Genomic DNA, 14,629 nt, shown 5'->3' with positions numbered 1-14,629 from the left:
ATCAAATTATTCGAACGGACCACAGTCGTTCATATGTTGGTAGTAGGTATGAATGAAGACTGTCGTGAATTGGTGTGTGGATTGTCTAAAGTGTATTAGACATAAGCAAATGTTTGCTGCAACGTTCATGAGTGCTTATGAATATGATTTGAGCATTGCATTAAACCCGTGCTCACTTGGATCACTTCATGGATTTTATCACGAGTGATTGGTGAGACGATAATATCTTATATTCTTGAAACCGAGATGTGTGAGTTGTATCTTGCGAGTCGGTTACACATTGATAATATCTAAACGCATTAGTAACTTGGTGTCATAAAACATATTGTTGTGTGTGATTCAGTAAGTGAGTGCAAGCAAGCATTGAATAAAAGTTTATCCGTTCCTTTTATCCAAAGTAAGATGAAAGCGATAGCTGTGGGCCCCTCGATGATTTAGTGATGACACCCTAAGCGCTTGGCCAAGCCGGGACTAATTTGATGTGTTCAATTGTAGTCTGTTATCAGTCGTCATAAATCGGAAATCGGGAAACAACACATAGACTGAGAGAATGATTTCAATCCATGTCTCATGTCTATACGATATCAAGAATGGAGGAATATATGATCCCTTATCTAAAGGACACGCTTCTGATAAGATCAGAGTTGACAGCGGCTTTTGAAAGTTACGATTGCTAATCAGGATCTGAAGTCATACGCAAAATACTTATTAGACTTATCCAAGTGGGAGACTATTGGATTAGTGTCTAATTCCATAACTATTTTGGTATGTACTTGACCCGATTGTGCATGGTCCTTTTGGGTTGCCTTCACACTGGTGACTAGACAGGATGATTGTTGAGGAGAGAGGCTGGTTTATTGTTAAGAATAATAAATTAGGGTATAAATATGATTTGTTAATATATTATATGAATAATATATTAATTTGGAATCATATTATTAATTAGTATTTAATCAGAAGTTAATTTAGAATTAATTTTGGAATTAAAGGAACTGACTGAAAGTGCAGGGGCTATTTTGTAATTATTCAATAGTTGAGGCTTTGGGTCATTGGATCACCTTTATTTAGGCTTGAACGAAAATCCTAGAAGGATCTAGGAGTTTTCATCCAAGGGCTTAAGGAAAGGAGTCCATGGACTTGCTTAGGCCCTAAGCTATGGGATTAGGGTTTACACCTTGAAACCCTAGTTAGCCTTAAGTATAAATAGCACCCTAAGGCACTAAGATTTCTTCCAAGCCTTGGGAAACCCTAAAATGGACGAAATCTAGGGCAAGATACCCTTCTCTACTATCTCCTATGTTCATCCTTTCACCTAGTGTGTTTGTGAGCCATTAGAGGTACTACACTTGTGGTACTTGCTTTCAAGAGCTAAGGAAATTCAAGGAACTAGTTGTTATTACAATATAACAACAAAAGGTATCTATTCTATTCTTCTATGTTGATTTCGAAAATAGTACTAGCATACCAGGTTTCTTTTTGTGTTCATAAAGTTGTATAACTAATAGTGAAAACATTGATCCAACTCTAGGGTTGCATGCACACATAGGATTGTTTGAATAAAACCCATCATATACAACTCCACTTCCTCTATCCATAACTCAAAAGGCATAACCAAACTCAGGCAATCCTACCTCTCATGGGTATCTAACTACTCTCTCCGTAGACTCCTCATACTGCACATCTAGATGCTCATACTAGATTTCTTCTCAACTCCACTCTACTCGTAAAGACCTCCACCATCCCTCACAAGGTAAATGGCAAGAAATAATTTCGTTCAATGAAGACCTCCTAGGCTATGGCATCATGAATCAGGAATGTCTAGCTCTAAATTCCTGAAATTCCTAGCCTATTGTCTAGCATGCAGTGCTAATAGCTCAAAATAACTCATTGCATAAAGAAATCAAGTAAGGTTATTTTGGGAATTCACCGTTTAGGCTCTGTCTGTTTGTACACACTGCTTCATCTCTTTTCCTCTTAAAAACTTTTACTCGTTTAGAAGATCATTTTCTATTAGAAAAATTCTTCAATTCCTCAGTTTGATTCCAGACATAACCGAAGGTACATCTGAATCCCTCAAACCAAGGCTCTGATACCAACATTTAACACATTAAATTTTCAAATAAAATTTTCATTTTTGAAAACCGCACAAAACAAAGTTTCACATTTCTCAAACACAAATTGATAAGTTGCTCAAATCACAAGAAAACAAAGTGTTTGACAATAACCCAGAATCCACAAAACATAATCTCTAGCTGGTGTGTACAATCATGTCGACGCCTTCCCGCGATCTCGAGAAGTACCTGAAACACATTTAACTCAACACAGTAAGCACGAAGCTTAGTGAGTTCCCCAAAATACCACACAAAAATAATTAGCCTGTCATGGATATATCTCGATAACGACCCTCTGGTCATGTGTGTCAGTGAAGACCCTCCGGTCTCACAGCACAGGTCGGACCCTCCAGTATGGTATCTCAGTGAAGATCCTCCGGTCTCACAACTCGGTTTAGACCCCCCATTCCTAACTCAATAAGGCACAAAAATAATGTACAATATAAATCACATAGACAAAATGCATGATATCACATAACTTTCTATAATCACATAAAACCCTCCGATAAATAACTCAAATAACATCCTCCGGTCACACAGGATTACCACTCAGGTAAGTATACTGAGAAGACTCACCTCGCCTAGTGAAGAAATATATCCCACACTCGAACTGGTGGTCTAGACTTTGCCCCTCCATGGCCTCCAAAATCCACAACTCGACTAAAACCCTAAAGTCAATCATAAGTTAATAGTCAAGGTCAATAGTCAATGTTGACCCAACTCATCGAGTGCAGCTCATGAACTCGTCGAGTTCCTTAGAACTCATTAAATCATGAAAACCCTGGTCAACTCGCCGAGTTGCTACCCAACTTGTCGATTCCATGCACTTTCTAGTAGATCGGGGAAAATTCTAACCACTCTTCGAGTTGTTGCACCAACTCTTCAAGTTTACTCTAAATCCAAAACTGGGAAATCCCGACTTAACTCGTCGAGTTGGATGCCCAATTCGTCGAGTTCTTCAGTCATTACACATTAAGCTCGTTCTAGTTAATTCCAATGCTCCAAACTTTATATCCATCCTCCTAGTATGAATTTACCACGTAAAGTTGCTTACTTTATGTGCATGTAATGCCTCACAAGGACAGAACACCAAAAACTAAGCTGAAGAAAGCTCTAGGGTGTGGAGAGGGGCCAAAGCTTGATATAGCTGATGACTTTATGACTATGGGGGCCTAAAGGAGTCTAGATCTGAAATCATGTGCTTCTGACAAGCTCAAACGCGAGAGTGACTCAATAATGTCCCAAAATGGCCATAAACACTCCCAATAGAATATCTAAGTATCAAGAAGTCAAGGTATTTACTTTATACCTCAGTTTGACCGCCAATATAGAGTAGATGACGGATATACAACCCTCTTCTTGATCCAAGCTTCTCAATCTTCATGTCTCCTTCCAAAACTCCTGAACAGTCACCTTCTAAGCTCTCAAACACACACAAGAAGGTACCAAGCTCAATCTAGGGTTTTTTCCGGTTTAAATGATGATGAGAGAGGCTACAATGGGTTATAAGTTCTTTAAATAGGGTAGAAAACCCTATTTAAACTCCTAAAAATCACCTTCTAAGCTCTCAAACACACACAAGAAGGTAGTAAGCTTGATCTAGGGTTTTTCTGTTTGAAATGATGATGAGGGAGGCTACAATGGGTTATAAGTTCTTTAAATAGGGTGCAAAACCCTAAAAATTAGGGTTTTCACTAAACAAACTTAACTCGTCGAGTTGGCCCCTCCAAGTCGTGGAGTAGGCTTCATAATCCACGCGACATGATCAACTTCTACACGACGAGTTGGAGCAGCCAAATCGTCGAGTAGGTCTAAAAATGTGAACATAAAAGCATTAAATTTATTCATTAGGATCGGCGTGTTACATTGACAGATCGAAGGCACCAATGTCGGCCCATGGATTATTGTTATTTGTATTCTAGCTGTCTGTGTGACTCTTGCATGTGTTATATCCGTTTCTATGTATACCGGGTGAGACCCGATGCCAGGCAGGGCCAGATGAGTTTGTTGGGCAGGGTCCATCGCATGATGCCAACAAATCTGTATCAAGTGGGGTCTAATATCGGGTGAGGCCTGATGAACATCGGGCAAGGCCCGATACCGGGCGAGGACCTGAAGAATGTCAGGCAGGGCCCGATGTAAGTTTGATATGTATGGTATGTGGTAATTTAGGGAACTCACTAAACTTTATGCATACAATTTTCATTGTATGCTTCAAGTACATCCGGAGGGAAGGGGAAGAGCTCAGGATGACCGCATCACACACACACCATGATTTTTCTGCTTTATTGGTTCTGATGGATTTTGGATGATTAGTGATACACTATGACTTTTTATGGGTTTGATTAAATTGTTTAGTTGATATTTATCTTATATAAATACATAATTTTTGGTTTTGGGTTTATGGGACGTTACACCTCTTAGTCCGAAAAGATTGTTGAACAGATTATAACTCCGACTGCTGACTCTACAGGTCACTTATACAGTAACCCGTGACCAAATCTCAGTCTATAGCTCAAAATACCCAAAATACGCTAAGTCAAACTTAGTCAAAATCTTGGTCAAGATCAAAGGTGTAAAAGTCAACTGAGTCAACTAAGGTTGAGTAAGCCCAACGTACTCAGCATGTACATTTAGCGTACACACAATCTGGATATGAGGGATTAAGGGAGTTTGCTCAACGTACTCAAAAGTTTTCCCGATATACTTCGCTACCAACTTTTCCTTCTAATAAGACCTTAAACCAATAAGTCCTTTCGTCCAAATCCCAGACCTAGTCCCTAATAGTGTTATAAACCATAATATTTCTAACTTTATGATCTTGCATGGCTATTAAGTGCCCATAACATAAAAACCAAACTTCTTAACCCAATAAGACATCATAGCCATTGTATGGAAGGACTAGAAGGGCCATGTTCATATTTTTATCACTCTAGACACTCAAAAACATCCAAAAGGACAACTCATTTGGTCTAGAGTAACTGATACTCAAATAGACCAAGATTATGGGGCTAAAACGCACAAGAATCCACAACTAGCAAGATCTAATGAAATAACCGTTGGGTATTGTATACTACAACATCCTATGATTCACATACAACCCTAAATGCTTTGAATCCATGTTTTCACTAACTATACATGCAATATTGTTTCCAAAGCATTAAGCTTACAACTAGCAAACAACTGAAATAAACAAAATAAAAATGAGTTATAGAATTACCTCTTGTTGTAGCTTGTAGTTTTTGCCTTTAAGAACTTAGCACCTCAAGTATGATGCCTCAAATGGTTCGCAAACACCATGAACAAAGAAGGACTTTTTGAGAGAGAGTTTGGAGCACTAAAATTCGGCTATAATTCTCCAAGAATACATGTTCAACCAATTTTAGGCCAAAGGGGTGTCATATATATAGTGTAGGAATCCAAGAGTCATTAGTAAACACTAATCCATACAATTGGGTTATGATTCATGTTTCATGTGGGCTAACTCTTCATGGATACTTACATAAACTTAGCCCATCATGGATTAATAGCACAAACAATATATACATACATATATATATATATATATATATATATATATATATATATATATATATATATATATATATATATATATATATCACTGATTTACTTAATCAGTCCCCATTAATTTAATTAGTTTCTTTTGATTACTAAATTATTCCAAATTAATTCTTGATCAATACTAATTAAATAACATGATTTCATATTTATATATTAGAACTTATAATATATTGATAAATCATAAATAACCTCTTCTCAAAAGTCCATCATATCAAATTGCTCTGGAAGGCAACCCAAATGGACCATGCTCCTCTCGGGTCAAGTTCATACCAATTATATTTATGGGCTTAGACAGCTAATCCAACAGGCTCCCACTGAGATAAGTCTAATAACAATTATTACAAGTATGACTCCACAACCTAACTAGTAATTGTAGTTCTTAAAAGCTGTTGTCGAACTCTGACCTAGTCAATGACGTGTCCATTAGAAAAGGGATGATATATTCCTTCATTCTAGATATCGTATGGACTTGAGACACAGATTATAATCATTCTCCCTGTCTGTATGTTGTTTCCTGATTTTCGATTTATGACAACTGACTAATTGAACAAATCAAATCAGTCTCACCTTGGTCAAGCGCTTAGGATGTCATCACTAAATCATCAAGGGGCCCATAAATATCGTTGTTATACCTCTAAGGGTAAAAGGAATGGATAAACATCGACTAATGTGCTTTCTATATTTACTCATCAAATCACACACAACAATGCATTTTTTAACACCAAGTTACTGGTGCGTTTACGCATCATCAATGTATAACCGATTTATAAGCTACAACTCACACGTCTCTGTTTTAAGAATATAAGATATTATCGTCTCACAATCACTCGTGATAAAATCCATGAAGTGATTGAGATAAGCGTGAGTTTAATCCAATATTCGAATCTTATTCCAGGAGTACACATGAACACTACATCAAACTTGTGCTATTTCTAAAACACCTAGACAATCTAAAGTCAGATTCGTGACAGTCTTGTCTCAATACCTACTTCTAAAGTATGATCGATTGTGGATAGTTTGAACAACCTAGTTAATAGGGAAGTCGAAACATGAAAAGTGAAACACCAGAATTGATTGAATCCAATATGGTCTCAGAACTTATTAATATAAATAAAACACCATTTATTTAATCACAATATTGATTACACATTATTCATTGTATAATGTTTTGATTAATCAACTTAATACTTGAATTAAAACAACATTTATGCCATGCACCAAGCATGCAAACTATGTTTGCCTATGGTCCTTTCTTTGTAAAATAGATCAATTGAAAGCATTTCAATGACACTCATTTCATAATTCCAAATCCTTATAGTAAATGTAAGAAAACCAAATTATTGCCATTCGCTAAAATTTGTTACATTTTAAACTTATATGCAATGATCCTCTTGTAATGACTATGCATAAAAGTTAAAGAGACTTGGGAACAGACATTACAAAGTATTCCAATGGAGATCAATTCCATGGAAACGAAGTCTCACATTTAAAGTACATTCCTTTGAACATCCTTCTTGCATTAAGTTTTCATATCTTATAAAAATTTAAAGAATAACTTGCACTTATAAAAACATTTCCATATTCCCATTTTGACTATCAGTTTTTAACAAGAGTTACCTCTTCTCAGAGTATGTCAACATGGTCCTTTCAAAATTTACAATATACTTCCAACTGTCTATGAGAAACCATTGTTTGGTAAACCTCAGATTGTCCTCGACAATTGCTTAACCATTTTAGTTATATCTCATTCTAGTACCTTTTCCCTCTTAATGCCCTAGGCATTTGGAAAATTAGAACAAATTAATGTTATAGCATATGTAATCGACCCTATACCTGAAGCATATGGGATATAATACATAATGTCTTACATAAAGACGTGATACTTTACCAGTCTCTTGCTATAATATTTCCATATACAGAATTTCCTTATGTCGAATCTTTTCAACATAACATTAATATATATCCTTGACTAAATTTGATTAAAATCTTAATCTAAGCTTTTAAATCTGAAATGAAGTATGAATTCCTCTCCCTTAATTATAGCAAAACAACTTTTCAAATCCTGCAACTTTGCGAATTGAAACTTTTATTCTATAATTAACATTGCTAACTCGCAACACATAACATAATAACTGTGCTCCCACTATCATAATAATTACATTCTTATTAGCATAACACTTATGCTCCCACTAGCTTTGACATGTACCTAGAAATCAGCTGGACTTCATGAAATCAATACTTATTGACTTTCTTAGCAAATTTCACATTTCTGATACGAGATGTTCGATAAGACTTTATCTAGCCTTCTCAAATTCATACACCTTTCCTTAGATAGCTCACATGTGTGTCTAAAAAATTTTAGAACTTACAACCATATGTCTAAAATTTTTAGACCTTTTTCCATTTCTCACAATTCGTACTACGAAGAGGGATGTCGTAATCATAATCGAATTTGAGAATGCAAATATGACAATTGCTCACTATTTAAAATATACTTAGTGAAAGCGTTTCCTCACAATCATTTGCATGAATTGGATAGAAACCTTATGAAACTTAGATTTTATGGTATATGTGCTCCTATCCATGTGAATTTGTCATAACCATAATCACAAGACAAGGTTAGTGACTAATCCCAACTCTTATGGACTGAACTTTCTCATTCTTAATTTCTTGCCACCTGGCAACACAAGGGCCTACCATTCCTTCCAAGTTCTTATGCAAACAACTGAGAACTCATAGAGCTCACATACATAGTCAACTTTAACTGGAATGGGCACAAAAACAAGAATATGTCAACACAATAGGTTATAAACCTTAAGTCGTGTGCTAGTGATAAACATTTGGTTTACTCTTGATTTCTTTTTGAAACTCTTGAAGATCTTTAAGACTCCCACTGACCTCTTGACATATAAGATTCTCTTTGTCAAGAAACATTACTTGACAAACAAATATTCAAGAGTTAGTGCGGTTTCTTATCAAGTCAAACACTTCAGACAATTGGTCTTAGCTGGTCTTTGTCTTATCCAAAACATCACAACTTACCAATTTCAAATATACAAGAGTAGAAAACATTTTACTCTATAGTTGATAAGTGTTATAAACCTTTCTTAAGATTATGTCACTCAAGGCTCAATCATGAAGTGTGACTCTAAGATTTGATTTTGGAAGTATGATTCACCTTTTGACTTAACCATTTCAACAATTCACGATTCCTCTTCTTAGCAATACAAGTACACTAAGATGTCCTTAGAGGATCAATTGTTATATGGTTTCATAATCACTAAGATAATCATAAAACACGAGACTCAAGTACTCTCCCTTCTTCTCAGATTGGAGAAACTTTTATCTTTCTGTCTAGTTTGATTCTTCTTATTCGTTCTGCATTACATTGAAACTTTTTCAATGATTTAAAATTACACTTAATCTTGTAAGAATAACCATATTTTCTAAACTTTAGTAAATCATAACGAATAGTCTTATCGTTCTTTGTGGTGGACCTGACCAACGCACAACCAAGTGTACCCGATCCCCTAGTCCTTCACTTGACTCACATATACATGTGAACAAGGAATTATTCTTAATTTACCAAAGATGAAGGTTCTGATTCATCACAGAATATAAGTTGCATGATTCCAAATTTCTATGTAACTGAAACTTGGGTGATAAGAATCTTTCCTTATTTGTGAAATCTTGACACTACCACAAAAGAAAGAATCAAATCCATTTTCCAATATTGTTATCAATGGAAACATACATGTAACAATTATCACAAATTCCATTGTAAGAAAACTTAAAATAAGATAAATTTTAAAAGATTTCTTTATTTATAAAAGTTGTGGAAAACTTACCCTTACAATGCAAATAAATATGAAAACTATGTTGTTATCTATTCTTAAGCAATCTATCATAACTCTTAAGCAGCAACTCAAAATTCTGATTATCGAACCATACGATTGAAATCCATCTCTTCACGATCAAAATCAGCTTACTATTCCTTTAAGCTTCCTTTCTTTTATTTGATCCTACAAAACATCAAAATATAATTACATTACATCATGTATTAAGTATCTCCAAATAGGATCTCAATAAAGTTAGATAATGGACTTACCTGAAGCATAGTCAAACTTTTGGACTTTACCATCATTGTGATCTTTTAGGTAACTATAGCAACTGCGCAACCAATGCCCCTTCTCTTGGCAATAGAAACATATGGACTCTTTGGGAATGGTACACGGGACAACGACACCTAACATTCCCAGCCTGTCAATGTGTGACGTCTTCTCCAAGACATGTGTACACACAAACCTTCCATCTTCGTGTTTGCTAGCCAATAGGGATTGAGTAACCTTGAAGTTTTCAAGTCTTTGAACTTGTGGGTTAAGGAGAACTACTGGACGAGGTGAATGAAGTGAAGTTCCAATACATCACAAAGATGGAATTAATCTTTCACCTTGATTGACTTGTGGAATATCATCTTCACGAGTAAAGCTTTTTCCATAAGATTCGAGAAGACCATAGTTGTCAGAACTAGATATCTATAAGGGAGAAATTCAAGTTAGTTGATTTAAGTCCTTAAAATAACACCCAAATGAAATATTAAGGCTAGGACCCAACACAATATTTTACAATTCAGCAGAGGGATGTTGTAAACCAATTGCAAAATATTTGTAGGTAGGTAAATGACGATTTACCAATTTCCACCATGAAAAACGAAAATTAATTTTAGGTTTTAAATGAATTGAAATTCCTAGATCTTTTTAGATTCATTGAATTTTCCAATGGCATGTTTAATCTCAGTTATGGTCTTCAACTTTGTGACTAGGATACCGAGGATCACAAACAAGGTGTGAATAACCACGCAAGTTAGCTTGGTACGTTCGATGTCATTTATCACCTGATCAATGTGCCGGTTACTTACACACGCTCCATTGATCTATGACAAACATCGAGCTACGCTTTGCCACCCTTGTTATTCTAAGTTAGTGTGCCGGTTAACGACACACACTCCACTAACAACTTGGCAAGGTGCAAAGTGCAATTTCAAAGATTAGCATCAAATTCACATTTTCCTAAAGTAAATAAGATTGGGAATTTGTAATACATTTAGTTACTTAAAATATTTATTATACTTCTAATGAGAATGTCCTATCCTACCCGTTCAGCTAACGACCCTCCACCAATCAAGGAAGCGATGGGTGAGAGTGGACACCCATTAAAACACAATTTTATAGGCAGTAACCTTATACCCCCCCTATAGACTAGCTTCGTGAATGAGGCCTACTAACGGTAAGACTGACTTGTCTTATACACATGTATATAATGATTAAACTTTTAATATTAGAATAGTATCAGGGTGTATTTTAATCTTCTAAAAATACTAGATGGTTTATTCTATTAAGAAATTATACTCTTAATTTAATTAAACTTAAATCATGTAATTATGCAATTATTAATTCTCTTTTAGTTAAACACTTTAATTAATTTAATAAAGTCCATAAGGTGCAATTTGAACTACTCAAATACTTCAAGGTTCTAAATATAAAAAATTCAAAATTAAAACCTATTTAATTAATTTTTTAATTTATGAACCTAAGAGTTACACCTTTTCAATTACAAGAGTTTCTTAATTTGAGACTTTTCAAATACCAAAACTTGAGGGCAAGTTTTGTAACTCTTGAAAAGCATTTGCTTCCCATAACTTACGAGATTAATTTGGTTTTTATGGAAAAACTTTTCATGTTCCATAACTTGAGGACAAGTTATGGAGGACTTTAAAGAACATTTTGATCAATATACTAAAAAATAAAAATTATCATATAATTTATCTATGATCTAGTTGAACTCATAAGTCAAGACAATTCATATCAACAATTTACAAGAAATTAGCCTATCATTTAAATTAATACAAATCTTGAAATTTTTACAATTATCTTTTAATTGGACAAAGATAATCAGTACCATATCAGAAAAAATAGATTTTATGATATAAAACAGTTCGTGGTAGTGATCGTAATCCAATTGTCGCCAAAAAAAACCCCGAAAAACTGCAATCTGATCATACAACTCATCGAGTTCAAGGCAAATTTCATCCTACTCGTCAATTCCAAGCATGTACTCATCGAGTAGGTGCTGTTAGAACAGTTTTTCAGCTATGGAAAAAATAATCCATACATCAAATATAACATACAACAATCCTAGGCTTTGATACCACTATTGGGTTTTGTATACTACCAGATCCTATGGTGCACATACAACCCTAAATGCTTTGGATCTATGTTTTCACTAATTATACATGCAATATTGTTTCCAAAGACTTAAGCCTACAACTACCATATAATTGACATAAACAACATAAAAATGAGTTTTAGAATTACCTCTTGCTCTAGCTTGTAGTTTTGGCCTCTAAGAACTTACCACCTCAAGTGTGATGCCTCAAGTGGTTCACAAACACCATGAACAAATGAGGACTTTTTGAGAGAGAGTATGGAGCACTAAAATTCTGCTATACTTCTCCAAGAATACATGTTGAACCAATTTTAGGCCAAAGGGATGTCATATATATAGTGTAGGAATCCAGGATTCATGGGTAAACCCTAATCCATACACTTGGGTTATGCGCCATGTTTTATGTGGGCTAAATCTTCATTGGCACTTACATAAACTTAGCCCATCATGGATCAATAGGCCAAATTTATATATATATATATATATATATATATATATATATATATATATATATATATATATATATATATATATATATATATATATATATATAACTGATTTACATAATCAGTCCCCATTAATTTAATTAGTCTCTTTTGATCACTAAATTAGTTCTTGATCAATACTAATTAAATAACATGATTTAATATTAATATATTAGAGCTTATAATATACTGATAAATAATAAATAACCTCTTCCCTAAAGTCCATCCTGTCAAATTGCTCTGGTAAAGGCAACCCAAATGGACCATGCTACTCTCGGGTCAAGTACATATCAATTATAGTTATGGGTTTAGACACCTAATCCAATAATAACAACCAACTTTAGAGCTTTATACCTCTAAATGAAGCTTGAGGGCAAGATGTTTATGGATCCAAAGAGGGCTTGAGCTTCTAAGGTGAATCCGCTTCCTTATTCCTCCTTCAAGAACACCAACAACACACTCTAATGCTCAAATACTCACAAAGGTGGATTAGGGTTTGTAAGATACGGAATGAGGCAAAAGGTTAATGAGAAAGGAGTCATGGGTAGTTACCGGTGCATAAATAGGGCTCAAACCCTAAAAATTAGGGGTTGACCACTGACCACGTATGCCTAGGGCACACATAAAAGACATGTTTCTCACTTACTGGTCCTTAGGGACCAATTTTGCAAAGAATTCCATATTAAGCGTCAAAATTATAAATTACCTAAATCGAGATGTTATATATATATATATATATATATATATATATATATATATATATATATATATATATATATATATATATATATATGTTGAGAGAGAGAGGGGGGAGAGAGAGGGAGAGGATGTAGAGCATCTCTTATTTTCTAATTATTAAAATAAATAAATAAGTATTAAATTTAAAAATTAATGAAAGAAAATGGAAAATAAATATACCAAGGGTATTACAAGCATTTCAGCTTTTGGAAAGGCCAAATATGTAACAAAACTAGCTCAAAATGACCATAAAGACAAACAAATCGTGGTTTGGACTAGAACCCGGAAAAATGCATATCGTAGGGACCATTTTTGCAGTTTTGTAACTTTTCAATAAAAAACATCTATTATATACTAGACGAAATTGCAAAAATGATCCATGTGGTATGCACTTTTCCGAGGATTAGTCCTAACCTCAAATTTTTTTTTTGGCTTCATGGTCCGTTTGGCCCTGTTTATATGTCGTTTTCGTCATTCCCCCCTTGTGTTGTAACATCCAAAAAATCAAACCAAGTTTTTTTTGTTCTAATTGAATTGCTTATAAAATTTATTTGAGGAAAACATTACTAATATCATATGAGTTAATAAACCATAGTTACATGTCTCAAAACCATATCATCAAATAGTAGTAATGCCATTGTACAATCCCAGAAATCACAAATGCAGAATCATGTGTGTGCGATGCGCTGGTACCCTGCTAACTCCTTACCCTTCAACGAAGAGGTACCTAAAACCAGAACTGAAAACCGTAAGCACAGATCTCGGTGAGCTCCCCCATCATACCACACACAATACAATCAAACATACTGTCGGGCAATTCTAGGGTGCCCGGCCTACCCATGTCAAGCCATTATGGGGTCCTGACATACCCATGTCAAGCCATTATGGGCCGCTGACCTACCCATGTCAGGCTATTCAGGGGTGCCTGCCTACCCACCGGTTTATCTCAACCAGCCACGAGGACTGTTTCACCCCTACCACTATCACATTATAGCATATCATAATCAAGATGTCATACATATCTGGGGTGTCCAACCTACCCTTCGTTCCTAACAACCCAATCGGGGGACTATTCCCCTCCTACTACCACTATCTCACATAACATATCATACTGGCCCATAAGACACATCAGGTAGTAGCAACCCTAGACAATTATCACAAAGACAATCATCTAAAAACAACAACTGCTGGTGGGCTGGCGTTGTGGCCGTACACCCACCTCTACTGGAAGGTAACTCACCTCGATGTCGTGTAGTGTCTGCACTGTCCTCGGTGTGAAAATTGACTCTTCTCGACTCCTCGATCCCTACACAACATCCTTTCTACATTACCATTTCATACTCATATCGCTTACACGGGTCACTAAATTCCAAGTCAAAGTAAAGGTTACAACCCTGTTCATAGTCAACTTTTTTTAGAGTCGACATCTGGTTGACTAGACTCGTCGAGTTGGTTCACTGTGACATCCCCATTTTCACGGCCAGAAAA

The sequence above is a fragment of the Lactuca sativa genome, chromosome 7 (genome assembly GCF_002870075.4).
Source record: "Lactuca sativa cultivar Salinas chromosome 7, Lsat_Salinas_v11, whole genome shotgun sequence".
In the NCBI taxonomy this organism is placed as follows: Eukaryota; Viridiplantae; Streptophyta; class Magnoliopsida; order Asterales; family Asteraceae; genus Lactuca; species Lactuca sativa.
The sequence above is the reverse complement of the archived record's forward strand: the minus strand, read 5'-3'. Positions refer to the sequence as shown.